The sequence below is a fragment of the Pinus tabuliformis genome, chromosome 4_2 (assembly GCF_031772625.1).
Source record: "Pinus tabuliformis cultivar Carrire ecotype Pingquan chromosome 4_2, CPIR1, whole genome shotgun sequence".
Taxonomy (NCBI): domain Eukaryota; kingdom Viridiplantae; phylum Streptophyta; class Pinopsida; order Pinales; family Pinaceae; genus Pinus; species Pinus tabuliformis.
Window position 1 is genome coordinate 831,317,823 of NC_142304.1, and position 26,666 is coordinate 831,344,488.

The window sequence follows — 26,666 nt, forward strand, 5'->3', positions numbered from 1 at the left end:
TGTTCATCTAATTGTGCATTAAATCCTACAGAAAAATGATATTTAGAAACTGTAATATATTTCACTATGTAATAAAATTAGTAAAATGGAAGTAAAAGTAAAACTCTAAACAAGAAGCCAGAAGTAGATGTAACCATCGATGCAAAATTTGGAGTAGAATTGGATGTTAAACTAGCCATCAAAACAAGATGAAAACAATGAGACAAAAAGAGATTTAAAGTAGAATTAAAAAAGGGTGCAAAACTAGACAAAAGAGGGAACAAAATATGGCATACAAAAAGATACCAAATTGGGTGCAAACAAGGATGTAAAAATGGACACCAAAATGAGGATGCATAGAATGGTGTAAAATTAGGATGCAAAATTGGGTGCAAAAAGGATGTAAGAAAAGACACAAAACAAGAAGCAAAATGGGACTAAAAAAGGGTGAAACTAAGGATGCCAAAAATGATGCATAACTAGATGAAAATTCAAACTAAAATCTAGGTGCAAAATGAGATGCAAATGTGGCAAAAAAAATGATGCAAATTTGGATGCCAAAAAGGATACAAAATTAGACACCAAAAAGGATGCAAAATTGGACATAAAAAATGGTGAAAAATTAGACACAAAAGTAGAAAAAATGGTGCGAAAATGGGCATAAAAATGGCTCAAATTTGAATGCAACATTGGATGCAAAATGAGGTGCAAAAAATGATTCAAAACTTGGTGCAAAAACAAATGCAAAAATAACGAAAAAAATGGCTCAAAATTGAACCTAACATTAGACACAAAATGGGATTCAAAGGTGGACACAACACATGGTCCAACATAGGGTAAAAATTTAGATGCTCAAAAGGATGAAAAATTGGATGCAAGAAATGTTGTTAAAAATGATGCTAAATTGGATGCAACAAATGATGCAAAATTAGGTGCAAAATAGGATGCAAAAAAGGGAGACAAATGAAATGAAAAAGTGGATGAAAAAAATGGTGCAAAAATGGATGAAAATTTTGGCACTAAATCGGATTCAACATATGGTGTAAAATTAGATGAAAAAAATGGTGTAAAAAAAGGTAGAAAAACTGTGCAAAAACAGATGTAAAAATAAGTACAAAATTAGAAGCAAAAAATGGCACAAACTCGATGCAAAAAAAGGCACTAAATCAGATGCAAAAGATGGTTTAAAACTCGATGCAAATTACGACACAAAAATAGAAGCAAAGAATGGCACAAAATAGGGAGCAAAAAATGATGCAAAAATAGATGCAAAAAATGGCACAAAACTAGAAGCAAAAACTGTTGTAAAACCAAATGCAAATCTTGGTGGCAAATATGATGCAAAAAATGATGCAGAATTTGGTGTAGAAAAAAGATGAAAAATTTGGCGCAAAAAAGGACGCTTTAAAAATTGTACAATAGAGCCAGATTTAGCGCCAGGCTGCTCATCCCAATGGAGAGAAAAATACACTAAAATCTGGTGCTAAATCTGGCGTAAATTGCCTGTTTTGTTGTAGTGTTGTCTCTTCGACTGGCCATCTGGCTCTCTCTGCGTTACAAACGTATCATTGTATATAAAATTCCTACTTGCAGCGTGGCACAATGATTAGGGGTACTTACAAAGGAATCGAGGCCTTCTTCCAGGTGAAAACTCGAAAATGGAACAAAAGTCCAATACACAGAGATTTACCGCAAATACACTATCAGGCGCGAAATCTGGACTTCAAACATTATGAAATCACCCCTATAAACCCTATCAGGTCTGCCTTTCATCAACATATCACAATCGCATAGGTGGGAGGTCTAAAAACCTCAATACACGGGAATACATAGAAATCCCGAAAAACCAGATTTCAAATTTTATGCAATCGGGTCATTAAATCCTATCGGGTCCATGTTTTATCACTTATCGCAATCGCAATTGCATTGGCCCTGGCATCAGGGATCGTCGATCACCGATTGCTGATAAAATCCTGAACGTTGATATGCTCCTGATTGGACGGTCGATATCGCATCACATGTTGCTCCATCGCATATCGCATATCGCCCAGTCGCATGTCGCTATGCCTGCGGTCCCAATATCGGGCGAAGGCCTACCTCCGATGCGATAAGTCAGAGGTCATAGTCGAGGGTTCCTTCCGCCCTTGCCTTAAGTCCTCTGCTTAACCCTTCCGATGCGATTTTCCTTTATAAGGCCTTTAGCCCATTTTTGGAAGAATTTGCCTCCTTTTTAAAGGAACAAAGGCAAACTTATTTTTTCGATAACTTCATCATCCGAAGTCCATTTTAGCCCATTCAAATTGCAGTAGATTCAGAATGAAAAGGTCTATGCAATGGGACTATTTCCAGAAGAATCCTTGGACTTTAATTTTCCTCTATGAGGAACAATTTAGACTTAGAAGTCTATCCAAGATCCATTTTGGATCACTTGACGTGGTTAAAACCATCAAAGAGGGAAACAATCCACGACTTGAGCCAACGCGGTCACTTCAGACAATTTATTAATGTAAAAGAAAGAAAATTTACATAATATTCTCTCATGAATGGTCACCTTACAAATGACCCTCCATTCTCTTCAAACATAGATCATGGACTAATCTGTTAAGCCACAGATCAAGTGTCGGTAATATTGAGGAGAGAATGAATCGTCAGATCACTTCATGTCTAGAACATATCGTGACTGTCAGATTGTAAGTTACAAAAAGTACATAGTACAGAAACACATTTTACCTAACTATACACTACACATAGTTATAATTAACTATTTCCTATGTTTCAGAATATCCTAACATCCCCCTTAAGAACAACTTGGGATAGGATTGAAGGATGTACAAATATGACACAATAGGAGAAGGAAGGAGGCATTAGAGCCTATCCCCCCTTAGTGACAACTTCCTGAACTCCAACCATAAATCGAAGTTTAGTAAACTTTGCCTTTGTGAGAGACTTTGTAAAGATGTCTACAACTTGATCATTGGTTGAACAATATTTCACTTCAAGAACATGGTCATGAATGAGATTTCTAATGAAGTGCATGTGTAGTTCAATGTGTTTGCTGCGCTGATGTTGGACTGGATATTTGCATAGTTGAATGACACTTTGATTATTACACCAAATTGTAGTTGGATGCTGTTGCTGAAAGCCAAACTCTGGCAGGATATGACGAAGCCACAGGGCTTCCTTACTAGCGTCTATGGCATCACAATACTTTGATTCTACTGAAAAAAAAGAGAAATGGCACTTTGAGGTCCAGAACCAAGAGTGAAGACATAACCTACAGTAGACTTCCGATCATCAGGGTCACCTGCCCAATCAGAATCAATGAAACCTACCAATAGAGGAGATGCTTCTACACTATAATGAATCCTAAACTGAATTGTACCTCGAACATAACAAAGTATTCTTTTAGCTGCTTTCCAATGACTTTCATGTGGGTTTTTCATAAACTGATCAGTAAGGCCAACAACAAAGGAAAGGTCAGGATGGGTATGGGTCAGATACCAAAATTTTCCTACAAGTTGATGGTATAAGGTAGCATCAACTTTAGGGGAAGTGACTGAAAGGTTGGCTCTAGACTGAAAGGGAGAAGGGGCTGGCTTATAGCCTTCCATGTGAAAGTGGCGTAGAAGATCACAAGCACACTTGGACTGGAAAAGGGAAATACCTTGGATTGCAAGACTTGAAGGCCAAGAAAATAATGCAATTGTCCTAAGTCTGTCATTTCAAACTGCTTTTTAAGGCTGGACTTCACATGGTTTATAAGTTTGGGGTCACTACCAGTAAGGATAAGGTCATAAACATAAAGAACAAGAATGATAAGAGACTTACCCACTTTCTTGGTGTAGACAACATTGTCATAATGACACCTAAAAAAGCCAGTATCTAAAAGAAAGCTATCCGTTTTTTCATACCAAGCCCGAGGGGCTTGCTTGAGAGCATAAAGGTATTTCTTAAGCTAACATACAAGGTTGGACTCTGTTTTTATAAAGCGAGGAGGTTGTTCCATATAGATTTCTTCATGCAAGTCTCCATGCAAGAAGACAAATTTAACATCCATCTAAAGGACTTCCCATTTGAAAGAGGCAACAAGAGAAATAACAAGGTGGAGCAACAAGATGAGCTTTATGTTTATCAACTTTTCCATCTAGTCCAAACTTGGTTTTGTAAACCCATTTGCATCTAACAAGTTTTCATCCCTTTGGAAGAGGAACAAGATCCCATGTATCATTTGCTAATGATGAACGATATTATTCATTCATAGCCGCATCCCAATCTGGATGGCCTGAAGCTTATGCAAATGTGTCAGGATCATAATTCGCTGAAGCTTGAGTCAGTAAAGAAGAGGTTCTATTGAACTGAGAACGCGTACGTCACTGATATGTAGGATCACTTGCAAGAGCACCCGCTGCATCCCGAGTAGCACAGATCCATTTTGGAAGCTAAGGAGCTAAAGGAGGATCTCAAGAAGGTGGGGGAGGATTGTCATCCTCGCTATCATCATCTGAAGAAGAAATATTTTTAGAAGTAGAAGGGATAGAGAGAGGTGGCACATCTGCCGAACTAGGCTCGTAGGCCATATATATTTTCAACAAACTTTACATCTCTTCTAATGATAATATTTTTGGATTTAGGTGGAATAAGTCTATATCCTTTGACATATTCAGAATATCCAACAAAAATACATTTTTCACTCATAGGTTCTAAGAATTTATGTTTCTCATTGTGAATATGGGTCCATGCTTCACTTCCAAAAACATGAAAGTGACTTACATCTTGTTTAATTGAGCTCCATGCTTCTTCTGGAGTGATATTCTTTAAAACCTTAATAGGAGTGCGATTTACTACGTAATTTGTATAGTTAATTGCTTCTGCCCAAAAATTAGGACTAGGCCCTTTATATTGAAGCACACAATTAGCCATTTCCTTTAAGGTGCGATTCTTCCTTTCAACTACACCATTTTGTTGTGGAGTATATGGAATAATATGTTGCAATTGAATTCCATGCTCAATGCAAAAGTTGATTAATTTGTCAACATATTCTCCGCCATTATCAGATCTTAGCTTAAGAATTTGATTTCTAAATTGTTTCTCAACAAATGCCTTAAAGGCCAAGAAAATGTTAAAGACTTCACTCTTGAGTTTTAATAAGTATACCCAGGTGCGCATGGAGAAATCATCAATGAAAGTTAAGAAATACTTGTAGCCAGAGAATGAAACAACTGGAAGTGGACCACATAAATCACTATGCACAAGCTGTAAAGGGGTTGAGGTGTGCCAAGAGGCATGTTTTTCAAAACTATCCTAATGGTGTTTTCCAGGTACACATCCGAAACAAACACCATCTCTGCAAGATACCATAGGAAGACCTGTCACCATATTTTCCATAGATCTTGAAGGGAGCGATAGTTTAAGTGACCAAATCGCCCATGCCAAAGTTTCCTCACTTCATCATTATAAGCAATAAATACCGAGGGAAGAGTTGATGACCCAAATTTGTTAAACTTATACAACCTTGTAGAATCATTAGCAATGTCATCAACTAAAATCTGTATAGGATCTTTTAGGTCTTTAATTACAACATCATGAGGTGAAAATTCAACGGTTTTACATTCACATGAATGAGTTATCTGATATACAGATAGAAGGTTGAAGGGTATTGACCAAGTTCGCTGGTAGTGGAGCAATGCATGTGTTCCTGCGTGACTCTGCCGCGGTACTATCCAGACCTGCTGGCAGCGGAGCAACACCAGAGATGAAAACTTGTACTCTGAAAATCTTCCTCTCGCGAGCCAAACTACCCTTCCCATTTTTGAAACACTGTGATCAAGCTGAACTTTTGTTGTGTTTGACTGAGTTGGAAAAAGGTGAACCATGTCTGTCCATGTGGTAAGTGGGGAAGTCGAAGTAACTCGCACAACAATTCAATACTCCCCAAAATACCAAGGCCTTGCGTTGTTAATGAACCAAAATAGAGAAGCTGGAGTTATACCAGTGTGTCACTAAGGGTTGTAGCTGCTACAACACCCTCCAAAATTTTGGCCCACATCCAATTTTAAAGTCTCCTTTGAGAGTTTGACTTGATGTTTTCACACACTCGGGTTCACCCCGTGAGCTTGTGTGAGTCTTTGTACCCACCTTGCTTAATCGTTCAACATACAACTTTTGCATGTGGGTAACAATGTCACACTTGCGACCATGTTCTGGTCATGCACAAGGTCTCCGCTTCGTGTTACATGTTGTGTTCGCTATGTAAACATCCGTCGCGCTCACACATAGAGTCGATATACACTGTTGTGCAAGCGTAGTTGCGGTTGTTCAATGATCAATCACAACCATCACGCCTGTTGACTTGCACCATCGGTCAGTCATGTTGAACATGTCTGTCTGGATGATTTGAGTCATCTCATCCTCAAGTGATGTAAGTGTGTGTTTGCAAGTTCACGTATGCACCTTTTCACTTGCTCACACACTTAGTCGCTTTGTTGAAGTTCTGAGGACCGGATCTCCCTCTGACAGCCGGACCTTCACCTCGCCATTGACTCGACCGATTGTCACCCAGAACAACGGAGAAGCACCAAGAAAGCCATTTCAAGATGCCCTGCCCACAAGCTCATCAATCAACCCTCCTGCTAGTCAACCATAAAGTTTGACGTGATAGTCACCCTGGGACTAACTCCCTTCAGAAAGCTGCATAGTTTTCCCAGTGAGACCACGGTCAGCCGACCGACTGCTCACCTGGAAAACTGCGCAGATTTCATGAGCAAGCTCTCTACCCACCAGTATTCCACTTAGCTCAAAAACTATGCAGAGATGATAAGTAGGCCAGCCTCCCAGCATCAACACAATTTTTCCCTCCAACAGTTCCCAGCATACAGTTGCCAGTTCCCTCCAGGAATTGCGTAGTTTTTGCTGCCAAGCTCCCGGGAGCTTGCTGCCAGTTCCCTTTAAGAATTGCGCAATTTTTGCTACCAAGCTCCTGGCAGCCTACTGCCAGTTCCCTCCAGGAATTGTGCACTTTTTTCCACCAAGCTCCCGCTGCTCGCTCCTTCTAGAAATTGCATGTTTTTTGTCTGCCCAACCTTCCTGCAGTCTAGACTGCTCCTCCCAAAAATTGCACAGATTTGTCCTCCATCCGATCCAGACCCCATGGATAGTCATTGTCGATTTAGATTGCGCGTCACCATCTCCCAGTGACTTCTGCACAGTTTTCACCAGTAGCGCCTGGAGCCTTCATCCCGGCTTGAAGCTTGCTTTGCGCAGTTTCGTAACCTTGTCTTCTCTCTCGGTCGCCTGCATTCGAAATGATCATGCAACATGGTAGACTAGGAGGTTTATGGATTTGGTGTCATCTCATCATGCGTGACTGAAGATACATGTACACAAACATTCATGGCACGACGATGGATGGGATGAGCAAAGGGAGTACATGTAGAAGGACATGTTCGCCAATGGATGAACAAATGATGCATGCAAAGGGATGTGCTCACGAATGGACGAACATGAAAATATGTGTTCGCGGATGGATGAATGAACGAACATGCGAAGATGTGTTCGCGAATGGGAAGATGGACGAACATGCACTTTTCGCAAATGGATGAACCTATCAAGCATGCCAACATACAAGCAAGGAGCAATGTGTGAATGCAACATTAAGCGAACCCAACGACCATCAAAGACTCCACATACCTTGCCGTGCGTAGGTGAAGCTATGACACACCATGAGCACATCCATCTCCCAACAACACTACAGTTCGACATGCGCACCAACAACAACATGAATGTACCAGCATTGTCATGTTGAGTCTTGTCATGAGTCGTGTCATCCACATCTCTAGTGTGGGCCATATTGTCAATTAATGTAATGTAACGTGGAAGTCCAAGAGACCCACTTGTGATATGAAGAGTCATGTAAAGTTGAAATTTCATGGAAGTCAAACAATCATGAGGGAAGTCGAACAGCCACAAGGGTCAGTTTCACCCTTGGCTATAAATACCCCCTCATTTGTACATGCAAAGGACTTTTCACCTTGGATCCTCCCACATAGCCTTAAGAGTCTATAGCCTTTTATTTGAGGAGTAAGTAATGGCTCCAACGCCCCGCCCATGGGTTAGTGATGTATGGTGTATCGATGTGTCTTGGAACTTTCGCTTAATTCAGAAGCCTGCTAACAGGCCAACATGCTTTCACACGTGTTGTAACTGTTTGTAAGATTCGTCTTGAACACTTGTAATGCATGTTGTTTTAACCTGTGTTTAACACTTGGATTCATTCAACTGTTCTAATACATATATATTAATGAAAATGTGTTGTATATGTTGTTAACGTTGTCCTGCCTGTGTTGGTCACCTCCCGGACATGAGACAGAACCTTTCACATAAAATTTCTATAACGACCATTGCACTCACACAGATTTCCTGCTGATTATTGTAGATGCTATCTTTCCTTGTGTGTTGTGACTGTCACATCTGTGTGGATTCCTCCTCCAGAAGCTGCACATGTCCTGTTGTGTTGTGTGTTCCTAACAGAGTTGGGTTTCCTCCCATTCGACTTGGGACTCACTCCCACCCTTCCTCTCTCTGATGAAAGAACCTTAAAAAAAGTAACACTATCAATCACCAGGCACATGAACCTCACTACTCGAAGACAAAGCATACCACTCTCCTGTGCTGACAAGCAAGAGCTAAGGAAAACATTTAAGATAATGGCAACTGGGCCATCATACTGGATGGGACTCCCACACCAAACGGTGTGAGGTCTATTTGGGACTTCATACCAGGGTGATCCCCTGAATGTTGGCGGGTCCAACACCATCAACAAATTCATAAAGGTTCATTGTGTGCACACTACCTACAAAGCTGGTATCTTTTACGGTATAACTAGTAATAGTAGTACAAACCTACAAGGATCATTACAACCCAGTTCGAGCAAATTATACTCCTCCCATAAGGTCAGTCATACATGGTGGGATCCTTCACTAGGTATCCCTAGTTCTCTACTAGGGGGAATGAGGACATAGAGAAAAATTGGTATATGTGTGAAGCCATCTGGAGGGCCCACCAAACTCTAGATGTCGTAAAGCTGATTGAACTCCAAACCACTCTTCAAGAGAGATCATTGACATAGTTTATCGAGTGGCTTGAACTACAACAAAATCTAATGGCAGACGAGGTCAAACAAGAATTTGTTCAGGAATTTAAGTTTCCCTAGACTAACCAACATGGGTTTTCTGAGTTATGGGAAATTAAGTAGTGGGAAGGAGAAACTACCTAGGAGATGATGCAAAGGTTTAAGGATGTGATTGGTAAGCTGAGCTACCCGATTGAACCGAATCATCAACGAGACTGGTTCATTAAAGCATTGTTGCCACTTACCCGCACGCCATTGACTCAACAAAAGATTCATACTATGCAAGACGCTCTAGAGCAAGAAACGCAAATTGAGGCCATGGTTCGATACCACATGAGTGCCCGAGGCAGGGGTAGCCTCACATGACCCCTCTATCATAGGACTACAACACCAGATCATTGATATGACAAAGAAGCTGAGGTATCTACATCCAACGCGACTCGCACAACGAATTTTTGGTGTACCAACTACCATATCGAGGGGCATCATGCCAAATAAATCCCAAGGTTGTGGGGCTCGAGCACTCCCTCCGTGCTGGCAGGGTCACCCACATCTTTGTCACTGTTAAAGTTGTGTAGATTGGTACGTAAGGTCTATACACAGGGTGCACTTAGATCCATGCATTTCCAAACCAGCAGAGTGCAACACCCACCAAGTACTGCGAGATATGTCAAACATACAAACATCTCCCTCGCCTCTGTCCAATTCATTAGAAATATTGTAATTTCTTGAACAATAATTTTTATGAATTTTGTGGCTCGCCAACTCACCATATTGATTAGTGTAGAACACTAGATGCCCTAGCTAATGCACTGGATCTATCTTCCTATCGAATCAATTAGACTCTTCAAAGACGAGGAGGGGGAAGAATAAGGGGGGGTGTAACACCCTCCTCCCACATCTACCCAAGAAACCGACCAGTTGGGGCAAACATCCTACAAGAGGGAACTATGATATGATTCGACCTCCTAAGTCACATTAAGGAAGTGGAACTGGCAGAAACACACCATACAAACATCCAACATCATCAACATAATCCTCAGAGGATAAGTCAGCCACTCAGACAACCTGTCCCTGGGTCTCACTGTCATTTTAGGTGTATTGGGCCATAATCGCTCTCATGCTATGGGAAAGGGAGAGACTAGCAACCTAAAGTCACTCTCACAAACCTGCCTGCGAGCGACTGTGGACCAGCATTGTCAACGACTGTGACAATGACCTTGGGATTTAAGCCACTTTTCTCAGGCTCAAAGCCCAGGTCACTTCCCATAATTGATCCATCTCTTAAAATAATTTAGATAACATGGAAATGATAGTACTAAAGAAAATACTTGTTCAAGACCTTGACTGGACCCCTACTAGCCATGACAAGCATTTCGTCAAACATATCACAAATGTGTAATCTACAGGTGCAATTCACAGTTTTGAGCAAAGGGGGTCCCATACTTAGCTGAGAGTCACTAAGAACCATTGATGCCTCAATGCATCAACTGTCATTCCATCCATTAGGTCACATATACATTTATCATCCAATTACAATTAAAAGCATGATGAGAGGCACACATGGCTACTGTCATAAAACACATACATAACCAACATAATAGCAACAGAAAATAATCATGAAAGCACAATCATATAGACCACATATAATCCATAAAAATGCTCATAGAAATACAAGGAGAAATAACCATTCATTAATTATACAAAATCCAAACCCAGGATAGGAATTCCATGTTCCACCTGACCGTAGAATGGCTGAGCCAAATCTCTCTTCAGCCATTCACCCCCGTGCCATATTCCAAGCATGAATGTGGGACTTCATAGAACACATCAACTAAAACTCATTCAGGGCTTCCAGAGGCCATCCACCTCAATCCATCGAACAATGATTCCACCTCAGGTCATACATCACAAAACCATCATCAGATTGGTCTCCATCCAAGCCTTCCAAGGCTTCTAGAGTGTTTGTTCCAACCAAGGTTTCCAGGACTAGTAACTCAACCCACAACTGCTGCGGGGATTCCAGAGCATTTTCCGACCGCTTCCAGGGCTAGCAACTCAACCACTAAGGGCTTATAGAGAATTTTTCCAACCAAGGCTTCTAGGAATAGTACCTCAACCCAAGTTGTTACAAGGCTTCCAGAGCGTTTGTCCAACTAGGGATTTTAGGAACTAATAACTCAACACAAGCTAAGGAAACATGAGAACCAACCAAAAACAAACAATGAAAATAAACCTACAATATCGATAGTTATCCATGGAATGGCAAGGTTAGGCAATCCACTGTCAATCTAGGCATTCCTCCATGCCAGTGACAGATCACAACCAAGAAACCACATGCATGTTCCATGCATGCCAAAACTAGTGAAGGAAACATACATGCAACTCGGTACCTACAAGAAAATATGATGTAGCTTCTGATCCCAATTCCTCCTTGCGCTTTCCTGCTTTTCCTTTGCCTTCTTGCTCCAAGAATCCAAGTATGCCACGCCCTACAAGAGTGCTCCCAAAAAACTCTAAGTGTCCAAGATTATGAGAGAGAGAGAATAATGAGAGAGAGCTCCAACACTGAACTGAAAAAAAGGTTACCAACTGATCCTTATAAGCCTTTTTATGGATGAGGCATTTATTTTCTTCGTTTTCCATTATTTTCCTTCATTTTCCTCCTCACATGAAATCTATGACCTTTCACCTCCTTTTTCTCCTAATTTCCATTATTTTCATAAATAAATGTGCCAAAAATGCCTTTTTTTCTTTTAATGCCTTAGCCATTACCTTTGCCAATTTCCTTAGCCATAAACAACCAAATAAATACCTCATAGGATGTCTTGCCCAACATTCAGCTTGGAATAAGTGTCCCATCGACTGCGGTTATTATTTTTAACTTTTATTACATGGAATTTTCACCAGGGCTGTTAAAGAACCCTCCCCCTTAGGGGACATCGTCCTCGGTGTTCAATCACACATATACCTTAATAACTTGTTGAAATAAGACCTATTGCTCATGGAGATTTATAACACATCTCGGTGCAATATTTACAATGAAATATCTACTCAAGATAAAAACGTCATATCAACATGACAACATACCGCATAGTGGAGCTTTATAACACAACTCATTACGGTATTTACAATGATCATCTTGCTGAGTGCCAACTCATATAACATCATGATAACATAACCACACGATAACATAATAATATGACACCCATACCACATAATGGAGCTTTATAACATAACCCATTACGATATTTACATCCATACCTAGGTGTACATATAGAAACATCATCAAAAACATATATACCAAAACATATGCCAAATCATATACCAACGCATATATCAAAACATATACTAAACACCATGTCTAAGAATATATCAAAACATCATATAGCTTATATCAAACCATCATAAAGCATATATCAACCACCATAAAGTAAATACCAAACCATCATAAAGCATATACCAAACCACCATAAAGAAATTACCAAACCATCATAAGCAAATACCAAACCACCATAAGCAAATATCAACCCACCATATCAAGCTGCTTTGCCTCAACCAACAAACAAGGAAGGATACATGGCCTGCATTTGGTCCACCATCTCCCATGTAGCTTCATCTGGCCCAAAGTTCTTCCATTGCACTTTAACTTGCTCTATTGCTTGGTTCCAGAGTATGAGGACCTTTTTTCTGTAATATACACTGAGGCTCCTATTGGAATTCTCCATCTGGTTCCACCTGCAATACAAGCCAGTCAATTACATGATCAACATATTTAACATAATTCTTAAGAAATGAGATATGGAAAACATCATGGACTTTCACTATCGAAGGAAGTTCAATTTTATAGGCTACTGGCCCAATCCTCTCAATGATATTGAAGGGTCCACAAAACCATGGTGCCAAATTAACACATGAGCCAATATGCAAGGATCTCTTCTTCGGTTTGATGCACAAGTACGCTTGTTCCCTAACCTGAAACTCCTTGAACAACCTGTTCCTATATGCATAACTCTTCTACCTATCTTGTGCTGCCTTTATATTTTTATTGATCACCTGCATTTCGTGTTCCATGTCTGCCAACATATCTGGTCCAATCAATACCCTGCTAATCAGATCACTCCAACTGATGGGGGTGTTACAACTCCACCCATACAGTGCCTCAAAAGGATCATCCTCAATGATTCCTGATAACCGTTGTTGTATGCGAACTATACCAAGGGGAGATACTCTTCCCAGTTCCATTGTTGATGCATCACATACATCCTCAACATGTCCTCCAATATCCTATTGACCGTCTCTGTCTATCCACCTTTCTGCGGATGATGCGTTGTGCTGAAGACCAACTCTATGCCCAAACCTACAAATAACTTCTTCCAAAACTTGAAAGTGAAATTCACATCCTTGTCTAATATAATCTTCTTTGAAACATCATGTAATCTAACCACATATCTGATGAATACCTGTGCCACATCACTAGCTGAGAACGTAGACTTCACAGGAATGAAGTGTGCAACCTTTGTTGACATGTCCACAATGACCATGATGGAATCATGCTGCTTCACTGTCTTCATCAACCCTGTGATGAATTCCATGGAAATGACCTCCAATTTCCATTCCGGAATCGCGATCAGCTGTAGCATTCCACCTGGATGCTTACACTCTACTTCCACTCACTAGAAATCAAAACATCTAGCCACAAACTCTGCTACATCTCTCTTCAAGTTCGACCAATAGTAACATTTGTTCACTGTTGTCAGTGTCTTCTGGTAACCTAGGTGACCTGAATATGGTTTCGCATGAAACTCCCTCAAGATCACCTTCTTGAGATCATTGTCATTCGACACATATATCTTGTCCTGGAACTAACCAATCCATATACTGCAAGACAATAGTCCAAGTCTTGTGCACCTGCACCTGTACTTGTACCATCACATGTACCTGTACTCTGTTGCAACCTGTGCACAATCTCCATACATCTGACATCCTGCTCTCCTGCCCGCAAGATCCTGTCCTATAAATATGTCCCATAAGAGCTCATAGCTGCTAAGTGATTTACCTATACCCGCTTGCTAAGAGAATCTGCCACTCTTTTCTCCTTGCCTTTGATGTATCTGATCCCAAAGTTGAACTCAATGATCGTGGCCAACCACTGAGCCTGCCTACCATTCAGATTTGGTTGGTCAAATAGATACCTCAACCCACTGTGATCACTCATCAATGTGAACCTCCTGCCCAGAAGATAGTGTCTCCACATCTTTAGTGCATGTATAATTTCTACCAACTCAAGATCATGCGTGGGATAGTTTTGCTCATGCTCATTCAATTTATGTGACTCATAGCATACTACCTTTCCATCCTGCATAAGGATTCCACCAAGCCCTCTCTTGCATGCATCTGTGCACACAACAAACTCTCTGTCCGTGATGCAGGAGCATCTAGACTTAGCCAGGAATGTGATTGTTTGTTCACATGTTGTGGCTAAATGAGTTGAACTTCATTGACCTAAGTGGTCAAAAAGTCAGTTTTAGTAGAGAGGGTTGGATCTCTAAAAAATGATCTTTACTCCATTATTGTAATAATTAGAAAATTTTATTATTTTAGACTAAGGGATAAGTTGTTAACATAGGTGTGTAATAGAGCTTAAGAATAGAGATTTGATTGTTAGATTGATTAAAAATAGAGATCGAGTCATTAGTGCAGTTAGAATAGGATTTGAATCATAAAAGAGAAAAGAATGTAATGGAGAAGGATTAGTTGAGATGATAGAGAATTGAGTGAGAAGCGAGAGTTTGAGTGATAGATAGGGTTTTGAGATTAAGACAGAGGTTAAATAAACTGTTGCAATTGAGCCGAGAGGGCCAAGACTTTGTAACTTCTATTTTATTGAATAATTTGATTCAGTGTGAACTGTGTGTTAATCCTGGTGCAGAATATCATTTACATCTGTGTATCTGCGTTATGAACCCTAAACGGGCATTTCCTCTGTTTTCACGCTTTAATTGTAAATCTCAATGTTTATGTGTTTATCGTTAATTGCTGTCATTTAGCGTTAACGGGTAATCTCAGAATTAAGCGTTAAACCTTCTTTAAGCGCTTTATTAAAGTTTGATTTAATGCACATGGGTTGTATTGGAAGAGTGGGAAGTGGTATATCGCGTGCCTTTCAAGTGGTAAGCGGTAATATTCTGAGTCTGCGCGATTAGCTTTAGCGCTCGACATGTAGCAAATGGAGGAGAGAGAAAACAACTTTTCTTGCATGCCCCCAAAGTGATAAAGATTGTGCTTGAGTCCATGCAAGATCACGCAACAACCGTTGGATCGGACGAACAGATAGACAGTAGAAAATCAATAGGCTAGTTAGTGATCGGGGTGAGCGATGACTGTTAGATCTAGAGAGAGGAGATCAACGGTGTAGAGTGAAGCGCCTATTTAAAAATGGAAAGTCAACGTGGGACCGATGGGTTTAGTAGAAAAGTGGGACCCTTAGGAGAAAGTAAGCCACATACAAAATCCGATTGAACGTATCTGATTGGTTAAAAAGTAACCATTAGTCTATTTTTAAGACTACAACCTTATTTTTGATCAACCTCCTGCGTCATTTTGGTATCAGAGCATAGAGATTGAGTTTGACTATAGTAAACATGCCACCGAGGAGGAGCGCTGGCGTAGGTCGAGGAAGACCTAAAGCAAATGCAATTCTGCTGGAGGATATCCGGAGTCTACATACAAGGATGGACACAATGGAGACTGTTCAGAGGAGAGCACCTGATGAAGGAGTTTCCAGTGCTGCAGAAGAATCTTCTGAGGAAGAAGAAGAGGAGGAAAACGAAACTACCAAAGTTATCAAGATGTTGGCTAAAGTAGGGGGAAAACCAAAGGTGGAAATTCCTGTGTATGCAGGAGTCTCAATACAGAAGAGTTGTGGATTGGATCAATTCATAGGACAAATATTTTGACTATGAGGAGATTGATGACAAAAAGAAGGTGAAATTTGCAGTTACCAGATTGAAGGGTCATGCAACTATTTGGTGGGATGAACTACAAACATCCAGAACAAGAAAAGGAAAGTCCAAGATCAAGCAATGGGATAAAATGGTGAGTAAAATGAAAGCTAAATTTATGCCAAAATATTATAAGTTAAAGCTTTTCAAATAGTTACAGAATTTAAGGCAAAAAGGAATGTCTGCCAAAGAATATACATAAGAGTTTTATAGATTGAGTATTAGATCAGGACATGTAGAGGATGACATGGAGAAGATAACTAGATACATCAATGGCTTGAGATATGACATACATGATGAGATCAACTTGCTGAGTCTAAAGACAATTGAGGATGCCTATCAAGCAGGTTTGAAGGCAGAAGAGAAGATGTCGAGGAAAAAAAATCAGAGGAATAGAGGGAAAAGTTCAGTAAGAGGTAGAGGAACTACGAGACTAAGGTTTCAACAACATCAGAATGAAGCAGGAAGTTCAAGTAGTAGACCACCATAGAGAGGAGACTTTAATAGAGGAAGATTTGCACCCAGAGGAAGAGGTTGAGGAAGAGATATTCGATGTTATACATGTGGAGAATGGGGACATGGATCATGGGACTGTCCTCATAATAAAGCAACAAGTCAGAGGAATGTGAATGTGGTTGAGGCAAAGGAAGAAAAACCTCAAATTGCAGACAAGGAAGAATCCCCTAAAGTAGGAGAATCCATGTTGTTGAAAAGGGTATTTCTTAAGGCACAGAAAGAGACTGGAGAACTAGCTAAGAGAAAGAGTTTATTCAGAACTACATGCAAATCCAAAGGTATATGTCGTAAAGTGATAATTGATAGTGGAAGCACTGATAACCTTGTTTCTATAGAGATGGTGGAAAAACTAGGATTAGTGAAGACAATACACCCTACTACTTACAAAGTGTCATGGTTGCAGAAAGGACATCAGATTATTGTGACAAAACAATGCAAGGTAGAGATACAGATTGGCACTTATAAAGATGTGATATTGTGTGATGTAATGCCAATGGATGTATGCCATGTATTGTTGGGAAGACATTGGTAGTTTTACCGGAAAGCTATTCATGACGGGAGGAGAAATACTTATACTCTGGAGAAGGATAGAAATAAATATACACTGCTGCCATTGAAGGATGAAGCTGACAAAGGAGCACCTGGAAACAGTGTTATGCTGATGAGTGGAAAGGAGCTGTTGCAAGAGGTTGGAAAAGGTGAAGAAATGCATTTTTCTGTCATAGGAAGACCTAAGGTAATTTTGACTTCCATAAACTTAGATGATTTACCTGAAGAAATCAAAACTCTGTTGAATGATTTTGCTGATATTATTGTGGATGAGTTGTCAAATGCATTGCCACCAATCAGGAGTATTAGTCATCATATTGACTTAATACCAGGAGCAAGTTTTCCAAACAAAGAAACATACAGATTAACTCCTCAAGAGAATGCAAAATTTGGAAGACAAGTGCAAGAACTGATGGATAAGGGACTAATCAGAGAAAGTCTTAGTCCATGTGCTGTACCAACAGTACTCAGTCCAAAGAAAGGAGGTGAATGGCATATGTGTATAGATTCCAGAGCCATAAACAAGATCACTATTAGGTATATATTTCCTTTACCACACATGGATGATTTGATGGATTGTTTGAGTGGGTCAAAGTATTTTACTAAAATAGATCCGCAGAGTGGATATCATCAAATAAAAATTAGAGAAGGAGATGAGTGGAAGAATGCATTTAAAACAAACAATGGGTTGTATGAGTGGTTAGTGATGCCTTTTGGATTCACTAATGCACCTAGCACATTCATGATATTGATGATTGAAGTCTTGAAGGAATATGTAGGCAAGTTTGTTATTGTTTATCTTGATTATATTCTATTTTTCAGTAGAAGCAAAGAAGAACATCTAGAGCATCTTAAGTTGGTTTTAAGAACTCCGCAGAAAGAGAAACTACTGATAAATATGAAGAAATGTAGTTTCATGAAAGAAGAATTAATTTACTTAGGATTTGTAGTTTCTAAAGAAGGGTTAAAAATGGATCGAGAGAAATTCCAAGCAATTTGGGACTGGCCTATTCCAAGGAATATATTTGAGGTAAGAAGCTTTCATGGTCTTGAAAGTTTTTATAGGAAATTTATCAGAGGTTTTAGTTAGATTTGTGCACCAATTCTTGAAACAATCAAGGAGACTAATCAACCATTCAAGTGGACAAAAGCATCAGACAGGAATTTTAAGTTTCTAAAGAGGAAAATCACCGAGAAACCAATTTTAGCTTCACCTGATTTTGAAAAAGTATTTCAAGTTGAAACAGATGCTAGTGGAGTTGCAATTGGAGCAGTTTTGAGTCATGAGCAGAGACCAATAGTATACTTTAGTGAGAAATTAAATGAAGCTAAGAAGAATTATTCTTCTTATGATAAAGAATTTTATGCTATTGTACAAGCCTTAAAACAATGGAGACATTATTTGCTACCAAAGGAGTTTATATTGTATTATGAAAATCATGCATTATAGTTCATAAACAACCAGCCAAAATTGAACCAGAAACATGCCAAGTTGGTAGAGTTTTTACAGAGCTTTAATTTTGTGATAAAACACACAAGTGGTAAGTTGAACAAAGTTGCTAATTCTTTGAGTAGGGTAAATTTCATTGTGCAAGAATTAAAAGTTGGTGTTGTAGGATTTGAAGAAATGGTTAATATGTATAAAGATGATGCAGATTTCAAAGATATTTATGCAATAGTACAAAATCCAACAATTCATAACAGAAGTTAGTGGTTAGATTATCTTATCCAAGGAAGTTTATTGTTTAAAGGTAACAAATTGTGCATTCCCAAATGTTCTATGAGGGAAAACATAATAAAGGAGAAACATAGTGGAGGATTATCTGGTCACTTGGGACAAGACAAAACCTTTGCTCAGGTAAATGATTTTTACTATTGGCCAAAGATGCAGACTAATGTTAAGAGATTTTTTGAGAAGTGCAGGATATGTCAGCATGCTAAAGGGAGAAGCCAGAATATAGGATTGTACTAGCCATTGCCAATACTAGACTGACCATGGGATGCAATTAGTATGGATTTTATTTCAGGGTTACCTAAAAATCAAAGGGGAAATGATTCCATTTATGTTGTGGAAGATAGATTTTCCAAGATGGCACATTTCATTGCATGTAAGAAGACTGGTGATGCAACACATATTGCTAATCTATTTTTTTTTCAGAAGTTGTAAGATTACATGGATTGCCCGTGAATATTGTGTCTGATAGAGATACAAAGTTTGTAGGGCATTTCTGGAGAACTCGTTGGAAGAAACTAGGTGCTAACCTTAGTTTCAGTTCAACATACCATCCTCAAACAGATGGATAGACTGAAGTGGTAAACAAAAGCTTGGGGAACATATTGAAAAGTTTGGTGTATCAAAATCCTAAGCAGTGGGATTTAGCACTAGCTCAGGCTGAGTTTTCTTATAATGATTCTCCAAACCGAAGTAATAGATTGAGTCCATTTCAGATTATTTTTGGAATGAATCCAAGAGGTGTGTATGAGCTTAGAAATCTAGGTAAACAGGAGACAAGAAGTGTAAAAGCTGAAGAGTTTGCAGACAGATGCAAAGAATCCAAGAAGATGTCAAAGGCAGATTGTAGGAAAGTAGTGGAAAATACAAACAGAGAGTTGTTATGAAAAGAAGAGAGAAAGAATTCCAAGTGGGATATTTAGTGATGGTGTATTTGAGAAAATAAAGATTTCCTGCTAAAACTTACAATAGATTAAATATGAAAAAGATAGGGCCATGTAGAATTGTAAGAAAATTTTCAACTAATGCTTATGAAATTGAATTGCCAGAAGGAATTGGAATATAACCTATATTCAATGTTGCAGATTTGTATCCATACAAAGAGACAGAGACATAGCTACAGAAGGAAGATACAGAAGATGAAGTTCAAACTTTGAACTGGGAAGAACAAATGCCAAAGACAGTCAAGAAAGAGGTAGAAGATGTTTTGGAGAAAAGAGTATCCAAAAGAACCAAAGGAAAGGTTTATTTTCAATATCTAGTCAAACGGAAAGGACAACCAATAGAGGATGCTAGTTGGTTGACATCATCAGAGTTGCAGAAGTATGGAGTAAACCCTGAAAGTCTAAGGGATGATTCTTTTCTTCCCTGGGATTCTGATTCAGGAGCATCTGGACTTAGCCAACAATGTGATTGTTTGTTCACATGTTGTGGCTAAATGAGTTGAATTTCATTGACCTGAGTGGTCAAAAAGTCAGTTTTAGTAGAGAGGGTTGGATCTCTCGAAAATGATCTTTACTCCATTATTTTAATAATTAGAAAATTATATTATTTTAGACTAAGGGAGAGGTTGTTAGCATAGGTGTGTAATAGAGCTTAACAATAGAGATTTGTTTGTTAGATTGATTAAAAATAGAGATTGAGTTGTTAGTGCAGTTAGAATAGGATTTGAATCATATAAGAGAAAAGAATGTAATGGAGAAGGATTAGCTGAGATGATAGAGAATTGAGTGAGAAGCGAGAGTTTAAGTGATAGATAGGGTTTTGAGATTGAGACAGAGGTCAAATAAACTGTTGCAATTGAGCCGAGAGGGCCAAGACTCTGTAACTTCTATTTTATTGAATAATTTGATTCAGTGTGCAATTGTGTGTTAATACTGGTGCAGAATCTCATTTACATCTGTGTATCTGCGTTCTGAACCCTAAACGAGTATTTCCTCTATTTTCACGCTTTAATTGTAAATCTCAGTGTTTATCGTTAATTGCGGTCATTTAGCGTTAATGGGTAATATTGGAATTAAGCGTTAAAACTTCTTTAAGCGCTTTATTAAAGTTTGATTTAATGCACGTGGGTTGTATTGGAAGAGTGAGAAGTGGTATATCACATGCCTTTCAAGTGGTAAGCGGTAATATTCCGAGTCCGCATGATTAGCTTTAGCGCTCGACATGTAGTAAACAGAGGAGAGAGAAAACATCTTTTCTCGCGTGCCTCCGAAGTGATAAAAATCGTGCTTGAGTTCGCGTGAGATCACGCAACGACTGTTGGATCGGACAGATAGATCGACAGTAGAAAATCAATGGGCTAGTTAGTGATCAGGGTGAGCGATGACTATTAGATCTAGAGTGAGGAGATCAACGGTGTAGAGTGAAGCGCCTGTTTAAAAAGGGAAGGTCAATGTGGGACTGACGAGTTTAGTGGAAAAGCGGGACCCTCAGGAGAAAGTAAGCCACGTACAAAATCAGCTTGAACATATTTGATTGGTTCGAAAGTAACCATTAGTCTATTTTTAAGACTGCCTCCTTATTTTTGATCAACCTCCTGCGTCAGTCCGGGTCTGCAATCTTCAACACTGGTGCATGTGTTAACAACTGCTTGAGCTACTCAAAACTAGCCTCACATTCCTTTGTCCATGCAAACTTCTTACCTTTTCTTTGCAAAGATGTGATAGGATAAGCAATCTGAGAAGTTCTTGATTAACCTCTTGTAGTAGCCCGCTAAACCCATGAAGGATCTCACCTCATCCACATTCTTAGGAGCTACCCACTCCATGATGGCTCTTATATTTTTTGCATCTACTACAATGCCTTCCTTGGAGATGACATGCCCCAAGTAATGTACCTCTGTCAAAGAAACTACATTTGCTAAGCTTAGCATACAACTGATCCTCTCTCAACAATTTCAACACCATTGCTAGATGCTCATAATGCTCTTTTTTGTTTTTAGAATATACCATTATATCATCAATGAACACAATAACAAACTTATCCAAATATGGATGCAATATATTATTTATCAAACACATGAATGTAGTTGAAGCATTAGTTAAGCCAAATGGAACTACAACAAACTCATAATGCCCATACCAGGTCCTAAATGCAGTCTTGTAAATGTCCTCCTCTTTGATGCGTACTTGATGGTATCCAGATCTCAAATCAATCTTTGAGAACACTACTACCCCATTCAGTTGATCGAACAAGTCATCAATCCTTGGAAAAGGGTACCTGTTCTTGATAGTCACTTTGTTCAACTGCCTGTACTCAATGCATAATCTGAGAGTACCATATTTGTTCCTCACAAACAAGACCGATGTGCCCCATGGTGATACACTTGGCCTAATGTATGCTTTGCCCAACATTTCCTTTAGCTGTAGCTTAAGTTCTACCAACTAAGGTGTTCTCACCCTATAAGGTGCTTTTGATGTTGGAGTTCCCCTGGCACTAACTCAATGGAAAAGTCTACCTCCCTGTGAGGTGGTGTCGGCTTGATGGGCCCTGACCCAGGTTCAATGTTAGTCAGCCAAGAAAGTCCCTACACTACTGGCTCTTTCGGCATCAGCCCACAGAGCGCAGGCTGAAGTCTTAATCGAAGCAGTATGGGGGGATGTAGGAACCAAGTTTCCACACCCTGAGATGGTCATGATGTCGGTCTATACTTCCTGATCCTACCTTCTACAGATCGACAAGCCTTTAGGGCTTATTGATGTTCCTCCTCTTCTCCCCTTAAGTACCTCCACGAAGGTACTTGACTGATCTTTGCGCAGTCCTAAATTAAGGTCTAGGCACTTACGCGCCTCTGTGACTGCGTTACTGTATAAGTTCCCAAGTTATCTTAAGTGTTTCCATAATCTACTATGCATTTACAGTTACCTTCACGTAAACCTTTACTCTTTCTTGCATTCAATTAGCAGATATAATCAAATACATTTGTGCATCAAATAAGCATTATAAAGTAAACCCAGATTGTAACATAATATAATCAGATGCATTAAAAAGAGACAAAATACACAGTGGTTGCAGAATACTTGCCTTTACTGATATCTCAAGTTCAGTACAGACTCTATCCGCCCTGCACACTTAGCTGCAGGGGTTCACGGACTTAGCTGTGGACTTCCACCCTAGGCCTCTGCGCACTCAGCTGTAGAGCCTCTACCTACTCTAAGACTCGAGAACACTTAGAACTTCTTACCCAAAATCCTTCTTCTTGTTACTACTCCCCTCTTAGACTTTTCTAAGGCTCCCTTTTTATACAATCCCATGGTATGGGGACCATGGGTAGATATTTACATCCGACATGATACTTCACAAAACAAGGGTGAACAACCCTTTGAGCTCTTCGCGCTCTCCGACCACAAAATGTGGAGACTTTACATCTTTATTACAAAATTTGGGCCTTTTGCCCCAAACATGGGCTTGTATCCCCAAAACTGGCTCTTGGGGGAACCCGTTCCCAACAGGCCCCAGCACAAACATGGTGACTTTCCCTCGAGTCACTCTGCGGGTGCGAACATCTTGGCATGAAGACCCCCCAGCTCGACCTGTATGACTGCTACCTCGGCGGTGCACGCGTGCACTGGTGGTGTCGCGACCTGCTTTCCTTTCTTGCCTTTCACGCCTTCCTGGGTCTGGGTAGGCCTTGGTCTAGGCGACCGTGGCGACTTGGGTATCTCTGCAACCTCCGAAGAAGTTCCCTCTTCTTCCATAGCAACCTCTGGCACAACCCCTTCGGCTATTACTGCTTCCCCAATATCCACGGTTTCTTCCGGTGTCGACATGACACTACCTAACGTTCTTTGGTCTCCTTTGGTAATTGCTCAAATGCCGAACTCACTATCAGAGCCTCAAAGAATTCATGGTTCATACACGTTTGAGAGCTCAACAAATCAATGCTCAAAATTCCAAGTACTCTTTGTTGGGTAGCCACATGTAATTTATAGAACATTTTGAATTCAAAATCAGACCGTTCCCCCCAAAATCGGTTCATTAATGCTAGATTAGCGGCATATTTTCAAGGATCTCGCCCATAAATTTTTTCTTAAATGTCGCCCCCCACTCCATTTGGCCATTTTTCCTTCGTCAAATCATGAATAGTGACTTTAATGGTCACTTTCCGGCTGACCTGCGCGGTTTCATCCGAGGTAGTGCAACCTTCTGTGCGCTTGTGTGGTCTCTGTGACATCTCCTCATTCCGCGTAGTTTTTTTATCGCGTATTTCCCTGACACGGAAAGTGTAGTTTATAGTCCTATGCCTCCTTTCAGTTGCCTGGAGCGCTAAGACTGTGCTTCCTTCATATAGTCATCTAGTGGGATCACAAGTGTATGAATTCAATTGGCTGCCATTCACTTTTCCTGGGAAGGGCTCCCCATTTAACTTAACCAACTGAACTTCTCCACCGTCGGTAATCTCTTTGATGACATAGGGCCCAGCCAGTGCATCCTAAATTTTCCTGGAAATTTATCAAACTTGTTGTCATATAGCAAAACCAGATCATTTACCTAGAAGGTGCACAATTTAATGTGCTGATCATGCCATGCCTTTTCGCGCTCCTTTTGAACTTGTTGATGAAATCCAGCTAGAAATCGGTCCTCTTCAAGCTCTGGTAGTTGTGCGAGCCTCTCTTCCAAGGCTTTGCGATCCACCATTCTTATGAGTGTTCATATGCACAGACTAGGTACAATGTATTCCATTGACATCACAGCTTCTACGCCATACACGAGTCTGAAAGGGGTTTGCCCAATCATCTTCTTGCAAGTCGTTCTGTAGGCCCAAAACACCGTGGGTACGTGCACATCCCAGTCATTTCTCTGAGCATTGCATACCTTTGTCAGTGCGCTCTCCAGTACCTTATTGAATGCTTCCACCATCCCATTAACCTGCAGATGATCAGGTGTACTTTTCTGATGATACACTTGAAATTATTCTGTCAATGCGTTGATTGTTTCGTTAAGAAAGTGCATACCGCGATCACTCATCAATATTTTTGGACAACCAAACCTTTTCAACACATATTCAAAAAGAAGCTTCGCTGCTGTCGTGTCGGTACAGTCCTTCACAGGCTGTGCCTCTACCCATCTGGTCAAGTACTCTGTCGCGGTGATGATGTACTACGCACCTATTTTCTTCCCCGGAGGCTGAATTGGTCCCACAAAGTCAATCGCCCATTTCTTGAATGGTTTTAATGTCACCTGCGGTGTCAATGTCAATTCATCCCTTCGTGATGGCCTTCGAGCCCTCTGACATGCATCATAGGCCCTACAATAAGCTTTCGTGTCCTTATGCAGAGTTGGCCACCACAACCCAGGACGCAGAACCTTCTGCTCTGTCTCTTTTCCTGCATAAAGTCCTCCTGCAGCTCCTCCATGAGCCTCCACGAAGATTTTGCTCCACTCAAAGTCAGGTACATAGCATCGCAATATTTCATCAAACCCCATTTTGTATAGATGTCCTGCAATGATGGAAAAGTCTGCTGCGCGCACTACTAACTCCATCTTCTACTGGCTTGTATACCCTTCTGGAGCAGTCCATGTTGTCAGGAATTGTACGATATCCTCAAAGTGACTATTGATGACGTGTACCACAAAGAGATGCACATCAAGCAATCCTTCCGCCAAATTAGTGGGCTCCTCTCCCGTTTTGATGCGCGACAGATGATCTGGTCCCGCGTTCAATCGTCTAGGGTTCACAATAACTTCAAAATCATACTCCTGAAATAATAACAACCACCTGCAGATCTTCCCCCCTAACACAAGCTTATTAACCAGGTATTTTAACGCAGAATGATCCATATACATCTTAAAATGTCCACCCAGCAAATAGTCCCTAAACTTTTGGAGCGCGTATACCATGTCTAATCCTTCGCGCTCTGTAGTGGAATAATTCTTCTCAGCCTTGGACAGCTTCCTGCTCGCGAATGCTATAGGATGGTCCAATTCCCCCATGTCCGCATGTGTCAGCATGGCCCCCAGCATGATACATGAGGCATCCACATGCACATGAAATTCCTTCTTCCAGTCCAGAAAGACTAGGATCGGCGTGGTGACCATTTTCTCTTTCAGCACGTCCAAGCTCTTCTGGCATTCATCACTCCAACAGAACGTAGCATCCTTTTTCAACAACTTCTCCATGGGCGCGGTGATTTGGGCATAACTCTTGATGAACTTCCTATAGTATCCAGTATGCCCCAGGGTCGTGCGCAGCTGTTTCACATTCCTTGGCACCTCCAAGTTGATTATCACCACGATCTTCGCGGGGTCTACCATCAATCCTTGTCTGCACACCACATGCCCTAGCAGGATCCCAAAAGGGACACAAAACAAACACTTCTTTAGATTGAGTGCGATCTGGTATCTTCGACACGTATCTAACATTAAGTGTAGACTTGCCACATGACGTTTGACCAATCCAAACATTTTCCAATCGTCAAAGTACACTTCCAGGAACTTATGAATGAAGTTTTTGAATGTCGCAATAACTACGCGCGAAAAAATTGTTGGCGCATTTTTCAGCCCAAAAGGCATTACAATATACTGAAAACATCCCCATTATGTCACAAAGGTCGTCTTGCTTCTATCTTCAGGTGTGATTTTGATCTGATGATACCTAGAGAACCCATGTGTGACAGAGTATGCTTCTTGGATGCCTACATTACCCACAACTTCATCAGTGAATGGGGCCAAGAAGGGGTCATGCACGCAAACTTATTCAGCTTCCGAAGATCCATGCATATCTTTATTTCTTCCTTCTGTTTCTTTTCCTGAACCA